This window comes from Somniosus microcephalus, chromosome 16 (genome assembly GCF_052327205.1).
Source record: "Somniosus microcephalus isolate GS21.2 chromosome 16, FLI_Smic_1.0, whole genome shotgun sequence".
NCBI classification, from domain to species: domain Eukaryota; kingdom Metazoa; phylum Chordata; class Chondrichthyes; order Squaliformes; family Somniosidae; genus Somniosus; species Somniosus microcephalus.
The window spans coordinates 24,827,890-24,843,736 of NC_141002.1; the positions used below are offsets into that span (position 1 = coordinate 24,827,890).

Here is a 15,847-nt window from a genome sequence, read left to right on the forward strand (position 1 = left end):
CCGAGAGGCTGCATTCAATTCGCAGAAATCTGACCCAGAATGAAGGTCAAGTGTACTATCTCGGTTCTAACGCTGGAAGAGGTGTACGATTGTCTTTATAAAATGCCTGTTCAGCACATTTGCAAGTCTGGTTAAGTAATGCCTTGGTTATCCTGAGAGCTGATTTTGTCATCCAGGCTCAATATACAGAATTAATGAGGATGGTTTAGTGGACCCACCATAGCCCTTCGCTGCACCATTGGCGGTGTGCCTACTGCGGTCTAGGCCCTAAACTGGAATTCCCTCCTTAAACCTCTCCACCTTTAAGACCCTCCTTAAAACCTACCTCTTTGACCAAGCCTTTGGTCGATGTCCTAAAGTCTCCTTCTTTGGTCAATTTTTGTCTGATTTACACTCCTGTAAGTGCCTCGCTATGTTAAAGGTGTTGTTCGAGCTGCTCCACTTACACTGGGTGTATTCAGCTGCACTGAAGTGGCAGCCTGGATCATGTGCACAAATCTCTGGAGTGGGACTTGAACCCGCGACCTTCTGATTTAGAGGCAAAAGTGCTACCAATTGAGCCAAGGCTGACACCTTATGTACGTACTGTATGTAATTACCTGCATGGCACTTGCATTATGTTTAGTGACAGGAACTTGCAATAGGCCATTAACACCAGACTTTGCTGAGATTCTTAAGAATCTGTGAATGGGAGTGTTAATTTGGAATGTCAGAGTAAACAACTCACCAACAATTTTACCACACCAGCTCGCAACAGATGTCAATTTTCAGCAACATGAGAAGAAGACATTTTGAGTGCACTCCCACCAAGCTCTTTACTTAGTGGTTACATAACCAAAGCCTGATCTTAATAACCAAGGTCGGTGAAGATTACCAGTGAACAGAGACATTTCCAAGCTAACCTCACGCACTCTAGATTACCGGGGATTGCAAGACCTTCACGGTAGAATACCAGGAAACCAATTCATAGACACTAACACCACCAGGGATTGGAATATCCTCAATCTCAAACTAGACAAATAGAGGTACACAAATATTGGGACTAAAATAAATTGTAAGTAAAAAAATCTACCAGAGAACAGATGATAACTGAATTGAATCACATTTTTATCAATATGCTGTTGCAATCCCCTTTTAATTTTATTTAAGGCCACGGACAGCTGTACCTGAAAAGGCCCAAGTGTGGTACTTTGTAATGGAAGCTGAAATTCAGACTTGGGCTTTTATAAACAATGTACCTCAGCACTTGTCCCTGACACAATGTGCGTGTGTTGCCAGCAGCTCAGTGTAATTGTTGAGGCTCACAGCAGAACCTATATCACTTGCTAGTGTCAAATTAATAAAGAAAGAAGAAAAGAAATAACTTGCATTTCTACAGCGCCTTTCATGGCCTTAGGACGTCCCAAAGCACTTTACAGTCAATGAAGTACTTTTGAAGTGTAGTTGCTGTTGTAATTTAGGAAACACAGCAGCCAATTTACACACAGCAAGCTCCCAGAAACAGCAATATGATAATGACCAAATCATCTGTTTTAGTGATGTTGGTTGTTGGATAAATATTGGCCAGGACACAGAGGAGAACTCCCCTGTTCCTCTTTGAAATAGTGCCATGGGATCCCTTCCACCTGAGAGGGCAGACGGGGCTTCGGTTTTTAATATTCAGATTCAGATTCAGATTAGATTTATTTGCCATATGTAACAAAGTACAATGGAATGCTTGTTCCCCGTGGGGACGCGTCAGCTATACATACAGCGCCGCGTTCAGGGTCAATACAATGGCTTCCCGTGGCACTGGGAGCACGATGTCCCTCAGCCGCTCCGTCCTCCTCTTCACCGCGGCCTCCTCACTGTTGCCGGCTCCACGTGTGGCGGCCTGCTTCTCCCGCTCTGGCCACCATGCCCGGCTCCCCTCCTCCCATCCGGACTGCGAGTTACCCGAAATGGAGCTGCCGGCCGACGTGCTGCAGCATATCGTGAGTCTGCTGCTGCTGCTCGTTGCGCTGCGCTCCTCCGCCCAACTCGCCGAACACATCGTCGGGATCTGAATGCTTCAATTCAGCCTCCTCTTCACCGTCACCGGCTCCACGGCCCGGGGCCTACTTTTCTCTCTTTGCGGGTCAGCCTCTGGCCGCCATGCTCGGCTCCTCTCCTCCCAGTCGGAATTCCTTCCCGCCGAGGAGCTGCTGGCTGATGTGCTCCAGCGGGTCGGCTTGGCTGCTGCTGCTGCTCACCGCGCTGCGCTGCCTCTGCCCGACTCGCCGAGCACCTCGCTCCGGTTGCAGGAGCGAGCGGCGAGAGCTGGCCGCCCGAAGCAGGGAGAGTGATCTCAGCACCGGACCGCCGAAAAACAGCGCCTCTGACAGTGCAGCACTCCCTCAATGCTGCACTGAAGTGTCAGCCTAGATTCTGTGCTCAAGTCTCTGCAAGTGGGACTATGAACCTACTACCTTCTAGACTCAGAGGTGAGGGAGCTACCACTGATCTACAGCTGAAAATGATTGATATTTGGTACTATGGACTGAGACCTTTTAAGATTTAAGACAATGATTACTGTAGCTTAATCAGAGGCAAAATTGTAAGTCAGAACAAGTAGAAGAAAGAGGTGTAAAGCATAACAGTTATTTTGTTGAAACAAACATCAGTTGGAAGCCGCAGACAGATTTGCCGACCAGAGATATACGTTTGGTGTAAGTGTTTGTGAAAGAGTGGGACGACTCAATGGCACTAAATCATGAATGGAAGCAGTGAGTTGCCTTAGAGCACGCATTTAAAGAGACAGCTTGTAGGTATAAATCATTTTGACTTGTTTGGCTCCTGGCCAGAGCTGGTGACGGCTCTCACAGTCAACACTGCACAAAGGAGGAACGACTTGCCTTTGCTGCCGCCTTCATTTCCTTGGGACCTGCAAGGTGTGTCCCATCCTGCATCAAAAACAGTCTCTTTGCAATTGTTGGGCCTAGTTTCATAGGCCCTGCAAAGGCCAGCAAGCTGCTTCCTCAGTGGAATTGAATATTTATCTGTGAACACCTAGGTCCCATTTCCTTTTCCTACAACTAGCTGGTTTATTTTGCTTCCCATGGGAAGTCATTATCAAAGATAATTTATTAGCGCAGTATCTATAGGTCAGAAAAATGCAAAAGGGCCTTGTTTTCAATGAAATTGTGTAGCTTTTTGTTTAGATACCCAGTGTTAAATGGTCATATAATTAATGAGGAATTTATTCACTCGTCCAGGACATTGGCTCAAACTCACATTCACACCCTTTTCCTTTTGAAGAGACACAAAAAGCATGAACTGAGGGAATTGTTTCAGGCTACGCATATAGAAGCAGAATAAATTAGAATCTGATTAGTGGGAAAGGGGCCAGTCTTAAAAAAACAAAGACAAAGTTAACTTTTCTTAACGAGATACTTTAAGGAGACAATCTTTTTAGTCGATCTACACAAGTTCTATTAACCTAATGGTCCAGCCAATACACACTTTTCATCGCGTATCCCAAACCTTGTCATAAAATTCAGGTTATTGTCACTAATTCACTAAAGACGGGTGGGGGAGGGGGAGGGGGGTGGCACTGGCATTAGAAGCTTAGATATCGGCTCCTGTTACCAGTGCTATTCGCAGGCCAAGAAGAAGACAGCATAGCATTTTAACCAGGCTTTTAAAGGGGCAGTGTTGAAAAGTTGTTAACCAACCTGTAGCAATATGTGCCCCTATACAATGCGAATGCTGTCATCCAGAATGCCGTGATTACATTTATGTCACGGATTGAACTTGCGCAAAAAAAATAATTAAAAAAATATTAAGCGCCCAGAAGCCAAATTGCTGAAGTTCATGTTAAAGTTGATGTCACAATTTACTGTGAAGAAGGCCTCCAATACGGCAGCTCCAAAAAGGCCTTTTTTCTCTCCGCTGTGTTCTCCCTTTCTCTCCTGAAGGTGAACACAAGCGGAGGAGCAGTTTGCACCTACTGGTGGCCCTCTGCTCTCTCGCATAAGTGTCCATTCTTTGCCCGAGCCCAGTGAGCGTCCACAAGCTATTTGACCATGGGGAGGTATCAGGCAAGGCTGATATTGTCTTCTCCTGATGCTCACACATGCACCCACGCATAAATGCAAGCACACACGCACACTTCAGCAGGAGTCCCTGGATAGTGGGTAGGAGTGCGAGCCTTGGCTGAATTTTGCTCAATCTGGTCTATGGGCGATGACAGAGTCTCTACTGCAGACTACTAATTCAGCTCAGGCCGCGACTGAGCCTGGGGCCCTTCTGATCTGCATGGCTCAGTGTTACACTATGCATTGCATTTACCCAGAAAGCTGTTGAGGAAGCTTTTACATGTATATATTCAATTTTCTTCTTCCCTTCCCCAAGTGGGCATTGTCTGTTCAACCAATGAAGGCATCATAGCCAAGTCTGATTCCATGCACATGCACTTTCCAGCAGAGGTCACTAGGTAGGGATAGGAGCAGGAACCTGTGACTGATAAGTGTCAGCTGTGGCTCGGTGGGTCGCACTCTCGCCTCTGAATAAAGAAAGGTTGTGGGTTCAAGTCCCACTCCAGCGACTTGAGCGTAAAAATCTAGGCTGACACTCCAGTGCAGTGCTGAGGGAGTGCTGCACTGGATAGGGGTGTCGTCTTTCAGATGAGACGTTAAACTGAGGCCCCGTCCACTCTCTCAGGTGGATGTAAAAGATCCTGTGGCACTATTTTGAAGAAGAGCAGGGGAGTTCTTCCTCAGTGTCCTGGCCAATATTTATCCCTCAACCAACATCACTAAAACAGATTATCTGGTCATTATTGACATGAATCTTGTCATTCATGTAGAAATGACTTATGAAATAATACTGGGCGGTCTGCTGGTGGTGCTGTCCAGGGAGAGTATAAATACTCGGGCATGGGCCCAGCTTGCTCAGGACATTCTTTAACAGGAACTAGTGAAGGACACAACTCGATCTCCATGTTGAAAAACAGTTGATTAAAGCTTTGTTTAATACTCAGACCAAGTGCCTTGTAGTTTTCTTACGTCAATTATCATATTGCTGTTTGTGGGAGCTTGCTGTGCACAAATTGGCTGCCGCAGTTCCCACATTACAACAGTGACTACACTTCAAAAGTACTTAATTGGCTGTAAAGCGCTTTGGGACGTCCGGTGGTTGTGAAAGGCGCAATAGAAATGCAAGTCTCTCTTTTTAACTCTTTCCAGTCAATGGGATCAAAAATTGGGAGGGTTTCACAATGGGCGGGCCATCCGCTCCACCAGGTTACTGCCCAGGCAGTGAAGGTGAAAATGACTCCGTACAAGTCTCATTGCAGCATCTCTACTGTGACTCAGCTGAGATCGAGCGACTCGGAAAGAATAAACTTGGTATCCTCCTGGTCTGCCTGTATGGTCCAATCCCAGTGCTGGTAACGACAGAGCCACTGAGCTGCTCCAAAACCTTTACAGAGCCAGGCAGGCCTGAAAACCCCTTTAAATGATGACAACACCCCTTTAAAAGGAATGGTCCACTGAGCCCATGTCGGACATTGAGAGTGGATTTAAATGCTGGTGTTACGCTGTCGTTGCAACAGTTAACATGATTCTGACATTCCAACAGTGACTACATTGGCTGTAAAGCACTTTGGGGCCATGAAAGGCGCTATATAAATGCAAGTTCTTCCCTTTCATTCCTTCTATATCTCTATCTCTATCTATCTCTCTCTCTCTCTCTCTCGCTAAGGCAACTTGATTTAAAAGGCAGTATACCTCTTGGCAGCTGTCCCACTGTGTTTGGTAGGCACTGAAAACATTGCAAGACCAACACTTGGATGTTATCTTGTGTACACCGATTCCAGCCTCACTCACAGCTTCATGTTACAGTTTGGGTAGCTATGCCAAAGACAGCATTAAATAACAGAGCAGCATAGCCCGAGGAAAAGAACACTGTGTTCATGTATAGCTCCAGCTTTCCATGTACATCATGAAAAACCTCTAGCTTTAAGGTAGCTTTTAAGCCACCTTAGCACACTGCGAGGAGAAATTTAACCAGGGTTTAAACCACAGTTTATCCAGTTGATTAAACCCCCAGCCAAGTTTAGGTAGGTTCAAATGAAGCGGTTATTTTTGCACCAGTTACCAGCACTACACGCTGAGGTGATGGAGCAAGCAGTTTCGAGGCAGTTTAAACTGAATATCGGCAGGGAGTGTTATGAATCTGTTTGTGTCCGCAGGGTGCTAAAAGGAGTCAACCTCCTTTGATCGCCATTGTTACAGTCAAGGCCAGAACACACATACACAGGGAGGTGAAGAAAGGATCCAGATCTGGAGTGCTTGTGGATTTCCATTGTCTTTTGTCTGGTGGGAACGGCCTGGTTAGCATTCTGCTCTCAAGCTGCGATGTTGCTGCACACAGAGCTGATGTTACTGGGCTTGGACACTTCCATCTATATACCTAGGCTATCAACCTTCAAAGAACAATGACTAACAATGCTGACTAATGAGAAAGAAACAAACCTACATTTATATAGCACCTTTAATGTAGTAAAACGTCCCAAGACGCTTTACAGGAGTGTTATCAAACAAAATTTGACACCGAGCTGCGTAAGGAGATTTTAGGGCAGATGACCAAAAGCTTGGTCAAAGAGCTAAGTTTTAAGGAGTGCCTTGAAGGAGGAAAGAGAGGTAGAGAGGCAGAATAGTTTAGGGAGGGAATTCCAGAGCTTAGGACCATGACAGCAAAAGGCACGGCCGCCAATGGTGGAGTGATTAAAATCAGGGATGCTCAAGAGGCCAGAATTGGAGGAGCGCAGATATCTCGGAGGCTTGTAGGGCATGGGGAGGTTACAGAGATAGGGAGGGGGCGAGGCCATGGAGGCATTTGAAAACAAGGATGAGAATTTTTAAATCGAGGCGTTGCTCAACCGGGAGCCAATGTAGGTCAGCGAGCGCAGGGGTGATGGGTGAACGGGACTTGGTGCGAGTTCGGATACTGGCAACGGAGGTTTGGATCACCTCAAGTTTGTGGAGGGTGGAAGATGGGAGGCCGGCCAGGAGTGCTTTGGAATAGTCACGTCTATAAGTAACAAAGGCCTGGATGAGGGTTTCAGCAGCAGATGAGCTGAGGCAGGGGCGGGGTCGGGCGATATTACAGACGTGGAAATAGGCAGTTTTGGTGATGGAGCGGATATGTGGTCGGAAGCTCATCTCGGGGTCAATATGACACCAAGGTTGCGAGCGGTCTGGTTTAGCCTCAGACAGTTGCCAGAGATGGAGTTGGTGGCTAGAGAACGCCGTTTGTGCCGCTGCTGGAAGTGTGTGTCAGGTATCAGAACTGAGCCTCATCTTATTCTCACCCGATCTCCATACATACCCAGTTTCCAGCATGGTGGCTATTCAATAGTAATCAAGAGCCCTGGCTGATGTAGCCCTTCCTAGCTCAAGGACATTGAGGCCAGCTATAGCGCCACAAGTGTTACCCCGCTGACATTAGCTAATGCAGCACAAGCTTGGAATTCAAGCTGGACCTGTTGCTCTGTATAGCTTAGTGACACACTGGGTGGTGTATTTACCACGACATATTAATGTTGTGAAATCGAGGGGCTTTATCTGATTGTCTCCATGCCATGGCACTTATGTAGGCCCTGCTGATTTTAAAAATCCTGTCGCCATCTATCTATTCCATCGGTTTCTTTAAATCAGAAGCAAACAGGAGGTAATATAAATCACGTTCCACACAAGCTTGCATTCTTTGTGTGTGTGTGTGCCGAGCTCTGTCACCAATCTCTCATGTTCCCTACCTTCTCATACTGGTGTAAAAAGCAAGTATAATCAGCACAGCCCACTTACACTGGCACTTAAATGGACCCCGACAGTGTGCGACCTGTCCTGGCGTCCTGCCTGACCCTGGGCTGAGCTTCAGACCCAATATCCATCACCAAGACCATCTATTTCCACTTCAAAACACCACCAATGTCCATCCCTAGCTCACCACCACTTCCCCAAAACCCTTACCCACATCATTATCACCTCCAAGCCTGACCTTTTCAGTGCAATGCCTGCCTTGCCAAGCTCCAGTCTATAAAAACTCCAACTAGCTTACACCTCCGACACAAACGTCTCTTTACAACAACTCTTTAGCCTTGCTCCATTCTACTGTGCAAACTCCAACCCTATATTCCAGCTCCGAACCTCCACCTATGGACTACAGTGTGACCTACTCCCCCTCAACTCTAACACCGGTGGCATATCCTGCAGCCATCATGGTCTTCCAATCTGGAATTCTCCTCCTAAACCCTTCAGCATTACCACAGCAATCAGCATGGGCTCGCCAATGCATCTGCAATGAGCTCGCATTGAGTTTCCACTAGGGATAGCACTAATGCCACAAAATGGAAAGTTTTGTTCAATATGGAAGTAATTTTGTAGGAAAAAATAATAAATCAAAGGAATTAAATGGATTATCTATTAAAATCCCTCATGTCTGTAGCCAACATTAAACAGCATTTTAATTATAGTAACATTTTTGGCACATTCCAAATGTAACAAGGGTTCAGATTTATACTTTGTCTGGAGTACACACCCAAGAATTTGTGTTTTATGGCTTAATCTCAGTCTGTTTTCAATATTAATATTAAATAAATTGTTTTTGAAGTCGTTTATATGGTAATTAAACAGAAACTGTTCTGCAAGCAGAATGGGGGAATTTAATGAGATTCTGGCAGTCTCTCTTTAGCAGGGATTAAACTGGTATTAGAATTAATTATGTCTGAATGAAAGTTTAAAGCCATTCTTTTCATGCCAGATAGATAAATGCCACAAAGATAAATGAAAATGACAGAGGTCATTCCAGCTCATCCTTCCATTGAAGCCTACAGTCCCTCCCTACCAATTCGGCATTCAGATGCCTCCTGAATGATTCTCATTCCTTCTCTGCTTTATCCGGGAAACATTCCAGGTATTAATCACTGTTTGTGTAAAGAGTACTTCCTAACATCAGCTTTGAACTTGCTTTTAACTAATTAATTTGATACAATTTTACCTTACTTTATACTTTGTGGAGGAAGATTACTTGTAACTGAAGTATGTTCGGGTTTGCCAGCTCATTTTGCACATCATGGACAATATCACTTGTATGAATGCTTCCAGTTAGCTTGGCGTCCATATTAAAGTGCAGTTGTTTCTGGAGAACTGGGCATCTTAATGGGTTAGAACAATGTCTTTTCACCTCCGAGACTAGGCAAACGGGATGGGAGTCTCCTAAGGGAGTAAAAGCTATCGACCCAAAGTCCTCAACATGTTATTCAACACCAATTTGTATTGTCACTTTGAGCGATTACAAAAGTGACTGGTGTGAGAAATGGAAATTCTGAGGTTGAGGCAGGGTAGAGGGGGCTTGGCTCTGGGTCCATTCAGTTCATGATCTTGGGAGTACTTGCTGCCCACACTAAACATTGTTCCATTTCCCAGCACTGACATGCCTTGATGAGCACAAATTGACCACAGAAACAATAATTTAAAGCTGGGTTCGTGCATCTTCCTGCTGGCCACTCAAGGTTTAATCTATCGAAGATTCCACAGATTTGCCGACTTCACCAAATCAACATCAGGGCTGAAAAGTGCAACGCTTGTGGGCTTGGAGAAAGTGCAGCCCAGGCTCTGTCATCATTGATATCAAGCCTGGGAATTTTAGATTTGTTTTTTTTGCTTCGGTGGTCTGCTCTGAACAGGTCTGCATGAGGTAAAGAATGAATGAAAAAGAAAAAACGACTTCCATTTCTATAGCACCTTTCACAGCCTCAGGATGCCCCAGAGCACTTTACAGCCAATGAAGTACTTTTTGAAGTGTAGCCAATGTTGTAATGTAGGAGACGCGGCAGCCAATTAGTGCACAGCAAGATCCTGCAAAAATCAATGTGATAATGACTAGATAATCTGTTTTAGTGATGTTGGTTTGAGGGATAAATATTGGCCAGGACACTGGGGAGAACTCTAGAAATAGTGCCATGGGATCTTTTAGATCCACTCGAGAGGGCAGACGAGGCCTCAGTTTAATGTCTAATTCGAAAGGCAGCACCTCCGACAGTGCCGCACTCCCTCAGTACTGCACTGGAGTGTCAGCCTAGATTTTGTACTCAAGTCTCTGGACTCAGAGGCGAGAGAGCTATCACTGAGCTCCAGCTGACACTAGATGACTGTAGATGTTCAGTATATGTAAAAGGGTTTTGGGGAAGTTGAGTAAAAATATATCATGACTTATTCACCTTCTATTCTCATTGCACAGCTTCCTATACTCATCTGAAATTCTTAGTTACATCTCAAGGCCTTGAAGAAATCCTAATCTCCACAGAAGTGTGCAGGTATGACCAGTTTATACTAATGAAACAGACTCAGATATTGGGGATACCACCGCCAGAAACTAGTCCCATCTAACAAATAGAGTCCCTACCACAAGTAGCAAAACACCTTCTATAGTCTTAGTTGTGCAGTGCTGCTAACTAGGTTACTGCTCCCCTAAAGCTCTCCTATGCCTGTTAGAAATCTTCTTGAGTAGGAAGCAGGATGTCCATGCACTGCTGCCTCACTATCAAATCTCTGAGTCGGGAAGAGACTTGTGCAGCGCTGCTTGGCTCCACTGTGTAATGCAGAGGCCCAATTACTATTGGAGTTTGGCTTTCACATTTACTTTGGAAGAATAGGCAGCTTTAAACCCAATGGCAGATTGTGGCTTTACGATGCAGTCCTTTCCCCAAACAACTGAGACGTTTAAGGAATGTGGGAGAGGGAGAACTGGGCTAGATCTACCTTTTCACTGTTAAAATACTTTGTAACTAGCAGGAGAGCCTCCCGAACAATGAGGTAATACAGACATTAATTTGAAAAATATATCTATAATGGGCCTGATACTTTTTACAGTTCTGGCTGACTTTCAGCAGTCAAAGAAGAAGAAAGCCCAATAGATTTATGAGCTGTCAGTGTCATGACTATTTACCAAGTCGCATCACAAAACCTGCTGCTTTTTAAATCGCCTCCATGTAAGAAGATCAATTGCCTTACCACAATTATTCTCCCATATATTTCACTCACACCAGTCAGTGAAGACATTTTACTTCCTGTTGAATAGCAAGTCTTTATGCAGAAGGACAGGCTCATTTCCACGTCAATGAACACTGACTTTGACGTTTCTGCTTAGTTCACTGCTAGTTTAGATCACCAACTCTACAAAGTGCTTTCCTTGGTCTGTTGCTTGTAACTAAGATGCAATGAATATATTTCAGTTTCTGTTATTTGTTGAAGACCAGATCCCCACTTCTGTCTCCTGCACCTCTCACCCCCGAGCAAAGACAAAAAGCCCTCATTTATAATGGCCTTCATGTTAACCCTTATGCAACAGGTTAAGCCCACTAAAGTCTCTTTGACAAGAGACCAGTTTTGATTCACTTCTGGTACACTGAGCTCTGCATTTCTACACAGTTGAAGACTTCAGACTTTAGAACCGAGCCACAACGGGCTCCCAGGTGCCACAAGGCCCTGTGCTGGAATCAAGTACTGTAAAAGAGAGACAGATTCTGGTGTCTCACTGGTGCTGTTGGAATGTGTTAGTTGGAGGCTCTTTTACGTTAATGGCATAATCGCGATTCTCCTTTTGATTACAAAAGAAAAGAAAGATTTGCACTTATATAGCACCTTTCACAATCTCAGGATGTCCCAAAGCACTTTACAGCCAATGAAGTACTTTTGAAGAGTAGTCACTGTTGTAATGTAGGAAATGTGGCAGCCAATTTGCGCACAGCAAGCTCCCACAAACAGCAATGTGATAATGACCAGATAATCTTTTTTGTGACGTTGGTTGAGGGATAAATATTGGCCAGGATACCAAGGCGAACTCCTCTGCTCTTCTTCAAAATAGTGCCATGGGATCTTTTAATTCCACCTGAAAGGGCAGATGGGGCCTTGGTTTAATGTCTCATCCAAAAGACGGCACCTCCGACAGTACTGCACTGAAGTGTCAGCCTAGGTTATGTGTTCAAGTCCCTAGAATGGAACTTTAACTCTCAACCTTCTGACTCAGAGACGCAAGTGTTACCATTGGGCCAAGACTGACACCAGTCTCCAGTACAAAACTGGTGACCTCACGAGACTCAACAGCATCAGGGACCCACATTTTTATGGATTCCTCAAGCTTGTCGCACAACTTCTGTCACATTAACCCACATGGATGTTCTCTATCACAGCTGGCACTGGTACAGATCTGCTGAAAGAAACTGGAAAATCAGGGCCATTTCACAAAGGGTCCAGTTTGTGGAAGTGAATTTTCAATTGCAGTATCTGTGCAAATGAAGTCCTCAGTTGTAATCACCCTGTTCGTACCAACTCAGTTCAAAAGGGGGGCTACATCAGAGTCAGTTTTAGAGCAGTTTTTTGTTTTGGAGCAACATAAGTAAGATTGGATTTACTATGGTTGGGTGGTACCTTTTAAGTTGCAACAGCAGTATCATCAGAACAAAATCTGGAATTTACAGCTCTGGTATAAATGAGGGTGTAATCGTTCAGGCACTGGGCCACACTGGAGTACAATGGCTGTTTGAACAGTCACAAATGAATATTTGAATATTTGCAGCACTCCACCCACATTGAATTGGAACCCTTCCATTAGAAACCAACCCTAGGGCTATGATTCCCCTCCAGCCATTCAAGTTCATTTATGACTCCTTCACCAGTCACATCAATTTGGTATGCGGATTCTGTTGCTGTTACTAATGCCTTCGACCCTCTTATTCTCACCTCCCGATTTCTGATTTCTCACAGCTCTTAGTTCTTCCCGCAACTTCCCACCCACTCCCCGCCCTATGTCTTTACTGGTTGCACCAGTATTTTGCAGCCACACATTTGTTTCACCCCGATGTGAAGGCTTTTCCATTGAATTAACATTGGGTTTATGTTCAGCAGACAACTTAAACCAGCAAAACACGTCATGGTAAGACTACAATTAAAAAGATGCACTGCAGACACCACAGAGGAGTCCTGTAAATGGTACAGCTGTTCATTTTGGAACTATGTTGTGCCTGAAGCATATTAATTTATTCTAGATATCAGTACTCCTACCATGTGATTCCTTGAATAACAAAGAAACAGCTTAGTATTGTGTTATTCACCTGTCAATGCTGTCTTGTAGTGTGAAAACATTAGACTGGAAATCACTGGTGCTGGTATTAGTGGACAACCGGTTAATACAATCCTATGATGCTCCCTTGTCCACTTGTTTTTCTTTCTCAAGAAAGTACATTCAGGAATATATTTTATTCAGCTATTGTGCATATAGGTGTGCATTCACGCATATATTTTATGAAGCTTTTGAGGTATATTCACATATATTTTATGAGGCCACTGTACATTTTGGGCTCATGTCTCTGGAGTGGGACTTGATCGAAGTTTTCAAGATATTAAGGGGAACTGATAGGGTAGATAGAGAGAAACTATTTCTGCTGGTTGGGGAGTCTAGGACTAGGGGTCATAGGCCAAAGATTAGTGCCAGGCCTTTCAGGAGTGAAGTTAGGAAACACTTCTACACACAAAGGGTGAAAGAAGTTTGGAACTCTCGTCCGCAAACGGCAGTTGATGCTAGATCAGTTGTTAATTTTAAATCTGAGATTGATAGATTTCTGTTAGCCAGAGGTATTAAGGGATATGGGGCAAAGGCGGGTATATGGAGTTAGGTCACAGATCAGCCATGATCTCATTGAATGGCGGAACAGGCTCGAGGGGCTGAATGGCCTCCTCCTGTTCCTATGTTCCTAACCCATAACCTTCTAACTCAGAGGCGAGAGTGTGCTACCGCTATGCCAAGGCTGACCCCGTTAGGATGAGGAGGCTGAAAGGTGCTTCTCTACACACTGGTGCTTGGTGAGTTTGGATCACCAGAGAAGGGAATCTGCATTGGTTTCCAGGCAATCTCCCAAGAAACGAACTAAACAAGTGCCAGTGTTAAAGAATCTCCTGTTTCTTTATCTTGGAACTGGCTTTGTTACTGTATGGCGCCAATAGACCTGCTTTTCCATTAAAGGTACCTTTGTTTTAAAATTTATTTTTTATTCCTCTTATTTCCCTCTCCTGTCGACATTGTTTCTTTCTTGTTATGGGTCAGCATGCACCAGCCTCCCTCCAGTACCCCATTCCAGTGGCTATTTTTGTGTGAGCCTAGACAGTATTTTGAGAATTAGACAGCAGTAGAAATCACACCTAATGCAGATCGCCCCACACTGGCACACATGCATTTTTTAAGCAGGGGCAACCAGGAGCAGAAGCCTTACTTGATTTTTCATTTCCCTAAGCTTGGGCATTGAAGTCCTCTAATGCTGCCCCAGGTGAGTTTAGTTAACACAGCACAGACCAGGGACTGAACCTGGAGCCTTCTTCCCTCTCTGGTTGAGTAATCATATTCTCAATATCCTGGGAGAAATGATCAGAGTTTATTTGCAACCCTACCCCTTAATGATTAACCTCAATCTAAACGGCAGGTACACAACGACAGATCCACTTACATTTTGGTTTCAAAATAAATTGCAACTTCCATCTTTGAAACAGCAACTTAACTCTTAATCCTAAACACTCACACACCTGGTTCAGTAGCTTAAGGCCCTGGGCCTCTTTACTCCTTCAGTTCATATTGCCATCTATCCAAGAGGCAGAACATTGCACAACTACCCTGAAGCACAATACATCTGCATCTTGACTCAGATGCTGTTCCGCGCAAGCAACTGGATTGTGGGGGAAAAAAAGGTTTGTTTGAGTCCGTTTGCAAGAAAACAGCACAAAGATAGAAATAAAGGCTACGTAATCTTCTGACTCACCTAGGGGTTAAGTCTGGCTAGCTGGAATCCAGGCCCAGTATGGTGAATCGGGCCCGGGGGAGCTACCCCAGCCACATGGGGTGCTTTTAAGAGTGAAAATTCAACATCTGAAATGTTTGATTATATTCTGCCCATGCTCTTTATATCTGCAGGGGAAAAGCAACGTGCTTTTAAATTAACTTGAAGCAGTGTGAAATCAGACGACAGGCAGAATGGAGTGGCTGCGATGAGCGGTATGGTGTGGGAGGATTTTGTGGGGGTTCTGAGTCCTCTGCTAGGATATAAGCACAGTGATTGGAATGGGCGTTAGTGTGAAAACCGTTCCGGTGAAGGGTCTCCACCCAAAAGGTTGACCAATGTTTTCAGATGCTCACAGGCTTGGTGTAGATTGCTAGCGTTTTCTTTTTTATTTCAGCTTTCCATCATTTGCAATATTTGGCCCCCCCATCCCTCCTTTAGTGGGTCTGGTTTCCATCAGCATTGCTTGGACATCACCACCGCCAGTGTGTAGCTAAGGCCAGGGTCACGCAGGCCTTTGCCCCTGTTTCACTTCACCTATCACGTTAGCAGTCTCTGATTTTTTTTTTCTCTCTACCACGGACCCAAATTGAAAAACTAAGACAGGACTTTCACCAGAGGTTGGGGGGGGGGCGGAGAGTAATATTCCAGCAGCCGGGGGGGAGGTGAAGGGCGAGGCGGTGCCCCCGTTGAGAATCGCAGCTGATTAAAACCCGGCATCCAGAGGTGGAAACTTAATAAGAAGCCGAGAACTGCACCATTCACTTTTACTCCGAATTAGCTGTGAACTGGCATCAAATGCGGTGCGAAAAGAAAGGGGACAGAAGGCTCAAAACGGTGTCACGCATACTAAATGTTAAGTAATGCACCTCATTAATTAACATGTGTGAGATACTTCAACTCTTTCAGGTAATTACTCTCAAAATGCAATAGCACAATTAACTTTTAAACAGCCAACAACAAGAAATACCACACACAAATGATAATGCTGGCATTATCTGC

The 15,847-nt window shown here is 44.8% G+C and overlaps 1 protein-coding gene across 5 annotated transcripts in view; it reads right to left on the reverse strand.

Annotated features, from left to right (window-relative positions):
- Positions 1-15,847, reverse strand: part of prickle1b (prickle homolog 1b) — a 249,999-nt gene that overhangs the window by 44,807 nt on the left and 189,345 nt on the right. The window lies entirely within an intron of this gene.